Source organism: Malus sylvestris, chromosome 2 (assembly GCF_916048215.2).
Source record: "Malus sylvestris chromosome 2, drMalSylv7.2, whole genome shotgun sequence".
NCBI classification, from domain to species: Eukaryota; Viridiplantae; Streptophyta; class Magnoliopsida; order Rosales; family Rosaceae; genus Malus; species Malus sylvestris.
This window is the reverse complement of record NC_062261.1, coordinates 35,598,625-35,605,773: the sequence shown is the minus strand read 5'-3', so window position 1 is coordinate 35,605,773 and position 7,149 is coordinate 35,598,625. Positions and strand designations below refer to the sequence as shown.

The following is a 7,149-nucleotide window of genomic DNA, read 5'->3' as shown; positions in this document are numbered from 1 at the left end:
ATTGAACCGATTGACAAGAAACAATCAAAACTAGAAATTGCAGGTTTAAGAATTTGATCTTGGAGAGATGGTTGTAGACATCGAAATTTCGGTAAATAAATATTGACCGATAAGTCAAAGTTTCAACGCTCATGTATTACATAAATTTTACACGTAACGTGTATCTAAACAAAAAATTGAAATAAGTTGGAAAAGTCATCAAACAGGACACGTGTCAACACTTGGTAGAAACGACTTATTTCATCTGGGATATTATATTCAAAATTAGGCCTTGGAAAATTCTATAAATACAAGCCCATTTCATTCATTTAGGGGAAGAACCAAAATCATTAGGCAAAATTCTTGAAGCTCTGAAACTCCGAAGCTCTCAAGCATCCAGGTTCCCGAAGAATCAAGAAAGCCTTCTTCATTCTTCGTTCATCGTTCTTCCAAGATCAAGCCCCAACGGTCATTTGGATCAACAATCATCCACCAATTCAAGATCAAGCCCCGACTGTCCTTGACGAAAGTGTTCTTCGTTCTTCATTCATCGTTCATCGTTCATCCTAAGATCAAGCCCAAACGGCCCTTTGGATCAACAAACATCCACCAATTCAAGATCAAGCCCTGACGGCCCTTGAAGAAAGTGTTCTTCGTTCTTCGTTCATCGTTCTTCCAAGATCAAGCCCTAACGGCCCTTTGGATCAACAATCATCCACCAATTCAAGATCAAGCCCCGACGGCCCCTTGAAGAAAGTGTTCTTCGTTCTTCGTTCATCATTCTTCCAAGATCAAGCCCCAACGGCCCTTTGGATCAACAATCATCCACCAATTCAAGATCAAGCCCCGACGGCCCTTGAAGAAAGTGTTCTTCGTTCTTCGTTCATCGTTCTTCCAAGATCAAGCCCCGACGGCCCTTGGATCAACAAGCCACCGTTCTTCAAGATCAAGCCCAAAAGCCCTTGAAGATCCGTTCATCACTGTTCTTCAAGATCAAGCCCAAAAGCCCTTGAAGATCCGTTCATCACTGTTATTCAAGATCAAGCCTTAACGGCCCTTGAAGAAACACTCATCCTCAAGATCAAGCCCCAACAGCTCCTTGAAGATCTGCTCAAATCCACCTTCAAAGATCAAGCCCACGGCCCTTAAAGAACGTTCATCCAAGATCAAGCCTCGACGGCCCTTGGATCAATCACACATCCACAAATACACACCTTACGGAGATCGAATCAAATGATCAAATTTGAGAGAGATTGTAACCCAAAATCATCAAAATACAAATATTTGTTTGTGCACGTCGTTCTTGTCTCTTTCGTTTCGGGAATTTTCTGTGTTCACAATGGTATTCATAGTTTTTTTTTTTTTTTTTTGAGTATTTCGCCGATTTCCCTCTAATCTATCGATTTTGTAAACCACTGCAAATTCCACCAGAACTTCAGCCAATTTCTCACATAAACTAATAAAAAGGGTCGCATTTCTTTTCAAATTTTCTATCCCAAAAAGTGACATGCTGGTTACAAATATTATTTGTCGTTACTTTCTCTTTCTTTAATGTGACAGTTTTATGAAAAGTCAGATGAATTACGGGAGAAAATAAAAAGTCAAAGATAAAACTAGTAGTAGAGTACATATTTAGGAGAAAAATCAACGAAATACTCCTTGTTTTTAATTTATTTGAAAAGTTTAGACTTTAACCCCATGTTTAAATTCACCAAGTTCATAACTCAGCTCATCTCTACCACCATTGCCGTTATTGTGTAATTTTTTAACATTTTGATTAGGCCTGTGGTAGCAAATTTTACGCTGTTGGACAGGAACCACCGCGGAAACTTGCTACTCTTAGGATTCTAATGTTATTAGCATAGACGCATCCTTGTGAAGGGAAGATAAGACACCTCTCTTGAAGTTGGTTAATGTTGTCGTTGGACAAGTTGTTGAATATTGCCGCCGTTGCAGCTATGCTTGGTAGTGCTGCTCTTTTAATCCTGTTATTACAGTGAGACTTAACAATACTAGTACTAGTAGCAGAACCACCACTGCAACTCCCAAGCTTAACGACCACAGAGCGAAAACAGAGAGCCATTGCCATGTTTTCCGACAACTAATTGACACTGCAAGTAAGATTGCTAATGTTTAGTTAAATTGGTTTTGAGAAAAATCGACACAAGTCTAGACAAGTTGGATGCTTTGTGAAAGCAACTCAAAAAATCACTTCCTCACTAAGTCCTTTTACAGCAAAAGAACAATTGATATCGGAACGAATCACTCACAATTCATCTAAAAAGGAAATAGAAAGCCACAACCTCCCTTCTTCCCCCAAAAGAACCCTAGAAAAACTCAATTCCGAAAGCCCCAATCTTTTCCATCGAATCGAATGAGATTGCTTCGAGTTTGATATGATTCTAAGCTATTGGGATTGTATTAGGACCAATTGGACAACCTATTATTGTTGTTATCCATTAGGCTCATTACATATGTAATACCATAAAGTCCATCTACATCTCAAACCCTAACTATCATTGAATGTATTTAAATCCCTTTACGATGTAGACAGGCATTTACTTTCTTGCATTTTCCCTTTTATAATGTCTGGTCCTATCAGAGCTTTGGGGAGACAATTTCCCCTCCTCTCATCGGATGGAATCCGAATCTCTTTTGATTTTGATTTTGCGGGGCAAGAACAATATCAAGATGTTCTTTTCTCTCCTTTTTTTCCCCTTCTTTTCTACAGGGACGGCTAAAGTAGCAGAGAACTGACTGGCTGCGTGCATTCCGTCCCCAACACCCAACACATCTATAGCTAAGGATCCTGTGTTCAACAGCCTTAATGAAGTACCCTTACTAGGTTCGTACTCAATGATGGAATGGCTAGGCTAGGCAAGTGCTTAGGGCTTTTAATTTTTATTTTTTGTGGCTTCAATTATATGATTTTGTTAAAGTTGATTTCTTTGGGGGAGCTTAGATCTTTCCTCTCCGTTTTCAATCTATTGTCTATAGATTCTGGTTATATGCAGATTGCAGTTTTAAAAGTTGTCGTCTTTCGTTTTAATTTCTTAATTTTTCATGTATAAATTTGTTGCTTTTCTGTGCAGGCTTCTCCAATCACGATGCCGTTAAAAGTCGTCTCATAATAGTAGAAGAGTTCAAATGTGCAGGCTTCTCCATCAACCTAAGTTATCGATTCAGGTGATAGTTCGGGCACAATAGCAGAGTTGAGTTCCACAGAACAAACTGAGGTATTCTAAAAGAGTCAATTAGAGTGTAAATATAGCATACATAAACTCTCAAATCGGGTCAAATATCTTTAAAGGTACATAAAGCTCTCAAATAGGGTCAAATAGCTTTAAAGGTACATAAAGCTTTCAAATAGAGTTAACTGTTACAAGATCTCAAGATTCACATCTACAAACACATCCATGATAACAATGGGTCCTATTGGTTGTATTGCATACGTCTCGATATTTAAGACTCCGTAAGACGGATGATAAGGGGAATTGAGATATTTTCTCCACCAAAGTCCTTGTGGAGCATTCTCATTTCCTACAAGCTTCTTAGAATTTTGAAGTAACATTTCATTCCCCACTTAGGTCCCCAGCTATTTCTTGCTTGCCAAAACCTGGACTCGTATTCACAAATATTAACAAAATAGAATCCAAATCTATAGCTGCATTTCCCACGAAAATACCTTTCATATAAAGTTTGCATTTCTTGTTCTGGCATTTCATGTAATTTTGCATGGTCATAAATGCCAGAACAAGAAAAGCAAATTTTATAGAAAATATTTAAGGTATTTTTGTGGGAGATGCGGTTATGAATTCAAGTTCTATTTTGTTAATATTTGTGGATACGAGCCCAGGTTTTGGCATGCAAGAAATAGTTGGGGACTAATTGGGAATGGAAGGTACTTCAAAAGTCTAAGAAGCATGGTAGAAAATGAGAATGCTCCAAAAGGACTTTCGGGGAGAAAATATCTCATTTTCCCTTATCATCCGCCCCTATGGAGTCTTAAATATCTGAGTTGTATGCAATACAACCTACCTATGGGACCCATTGCTATCATGTGGGCATAATGAAATGTATGTGGATGTGTTAGTGATGTGAATCTTGAGATTTTCTTTTAACTCTAGTTGAGAGCTTTATGTACTTTTGATTTTAGTTGAGAGCTTTATGTACATTTAACTCTAATTGACTCCTTTAGATTACTTCAATTTTTGTTCCATGTTGTGGGCTGTTCTTTCTACTGTTGTGCTGGAACCACCAGCTGAATCAATAACTTAGGTTCATGGGAGCAAAAGTATAGAGATTTGCTCTTGCGGTAAGCTTCTTTTTTTTGTTGGGTTTACTACTTTCCCAGGAGCATTTGCTGTTCTTACTTTGAAAGAATGAAATGGTCTTATACGTCCATTTGTGTGTTTGTGTGTCTGTGTTCTTAGCTAAAGCAGCCACAATAATGCACCAACTTGGATGATTTACATTAGAGTGCGACTAACCAATATCCTAATCCATGCAGAGAGATTGAGGGAACGTTACCCAAAACTTTTTGGATTACCTTGTGAGTTTGACACTAACATGCAGCATGCAGAGTGTTTAGCTTATGAAGGATAGCTAGTTTATTCTTTAATTGGATCAATACATAAAAGGAAAACTAATGAAAATAGCTTGAAAACTTTGAGTTTTAACGATAAGGACAAAATAAAGGATAAAGTGAATAGTACCATATTTGATTTTTTAGTGTAAAAATATGGTTTTTTATTAAAATGAACAGTACTGCGGGCTTTTCGTTAAAACTTCCTTATAAATAAAAGGAGTAATTAGGTTTTCATCCTTATTTTTATTACTCTTTTGATTAAAACCTTATTACTTTTCAATTTTTGATCAAGGTCCTTTGTATTAATAAGATCATTAATTATTTCAATAATAAAATATTTTTTATTTCTAAATATATTCATTTAATATTAAAAATATTACAATTAGTATATTTATATTTGTGGCTAAATTTTTTATCATATATTTTTATTTTTAGTTTGTACCCATTTTTAATTTGCAACCCTTTTTTAATTTGTACCAATTTTCCTTTCAGTTTTAATTTGTACCCATATATTAATTTCTTTTTGTGCCCATATTTTTTAAAGTTTTATTTGTATTGTACCCATATTTTTTTATTTATTTGTACCCATTTTTATTTTTGCTAAATGTACCCATTTTGAAGAATGTACCCATGTTTTGATACAATAATTTTTTGGTTATTTTTTATGAATGTACCCATGTTTACACACACACACACAATAGTATATTTATATTTTAATATTTTTAATCCCACAAATTATGGTTTTTTATTTAAAATCTCATTACTATAAACAACTATAAATTTTAATTTTTAATTTAAAAAATATAGTAACGTACATAGAAATAAATTATCAATTAATTTCAGGGACTTGGATCAAAAATTGAAAACCAACAAGGTTTCAGTCAAAGACTATTCATAACTAGGGACCGCATCCAAAGTCTCCCTAAATAAAATGTAGCTGATCATCAGAAAGTATTCACGATGCGTCTTGAATGGATATTTATCATCAAGTTATCGAAACACTACCCAAATAATGAGAGGAGCAAAGCTTTCGGAAGATACCCCATTGAGAGCATTCTTAGTACCAAGGACCTCCCATTACTGTGTTTGACTGTTGGGGATGAGGAAGGTTGTCACCTCGCACTACGATAAGTAAATCAGAATCTGGAATTCGACTTAGACGGCCACTCTTTTTTTTTTTTTTGCTAGGATATGCATGATATTCATGTACAGAGTTTATTTATGGTTCTTGTACGAACTACAACAAATTCTTGATGTCAAAATACAAACCTTTTTTTCCATCTATTCCTCGAGAAAAATAGTCGGTCAAGTTTATTGACGATTCCAAAACTGAATCGGGACGAGAAACAATCAAAACTACAAATTGCAGATGATATTTTGATGAATGTCAGATTTAAGAATTTGATCTTGGAGAGTTGGTATTCATATTTCTATGTTTTTTTAGTATTTTGCCGATTTCCCTGTTGAGTTTGTTTTTTGTTTTTTTTTTTTTTTTGGGTCAAAAGCTAACATATTAACATCCAAAAAAGGGGCCACATCAGAGCAACACATCACATAAACTAAGATACAATTGGACAAGAATTGTCTGCCCTTCTAGTTGTGGTGCATTTTCATGCCCTCCTATTTTGTACGGTCACGGTTAAACCACGTTAATATTTTATATTTTTATTATTTTTTATCTTATTATTTTATTAAAAAATTAATATAAAATATTGACGTGGCTTAACCGTGACCGCACAAAATAAGAGGGAATGAAAGGGCACCACAACTAGAAGGCTGACAATCCAAGTCCGATACAATTAGGCCCAAAACGCAAAACATGAACATCGAACCTAGAAACTTCAACCGTCTCCTTCGCTGCCGGAGCTCGTCCCAAGCCGTCCAATTCCTCCTTCATAGTCAAGCAATACCTCACCAAATGCCACATCAAACTCCAATCTGCTACCTGAGCACAGCCGTACAATAAGGATAGCCGGCAACCAAACAAGAGAAGCCAACTGACAAGATGAAGTCTGTGGAGATCCACCAACAACACTGCCGAAAAAGGCAGATAACAAGGAGAAAGTGGTGGTGTTGGACACACCCGAGCTAGTGAAGCCACTGGAACTCTACACACAATCTCAGTAGGTTGTATGGCTGAAGATCGGAATATGGATGAACACATAGGATAGATACTGTCTGGGAAAAAGAAACCGAACATATCAGTATAACAACCAAGGCTAAAAAACAGTAGAAGTAAGGAAAACATATAAGAAGGAAAGGGAGGGGAGGACAGCGACCGACCCCGGCCAAAGCTAGGGTCGGCGCCACTGGTTTTACTGAAATTTGGAGGCCTCACACGAAGGGGTGAGAAAAACTACCAAAAAGAGAGAACGACTCTCACTAGAGAGAGAAATCTACCATCCCCTATTGAGCTTTTAAACCACTGCGAATTTCACTAGAACTTTAGCCAATCTGACATGAACTATTATAAGTGATCGCATTTGTTCCAATTTTCTGTCCAAAAAAATCACATGCCGATTGCAATATTATTTGTTGTTATTTTCTCTTTCTTTAATGTGACAGTTCTAATGCAAAGTTAG

General features: G+C 36.3%; 1 long non-coding RNA gene across 1 annotated transcript; it reads left to right on the top strand.

The window, feature by feature from the left end:
• The first annotated feature begins 2,561 nt into the window (after positions 1–2,561).
• LOC126598784 (uncharacterized) lies at positions 2,562–4,511 on the top strand. The gene is made up of 3 exons (XR_007614968.1): positions 2,562–2,824; positions 3,072–4,294; positions 4,490–4,511. It is a non-coding gene; the product is annotated as an uncharacterized LOC126598784 (long non-coding RNA).
• Positions 4,512–7,149: the final 2,638 nt, after the last annotated feature.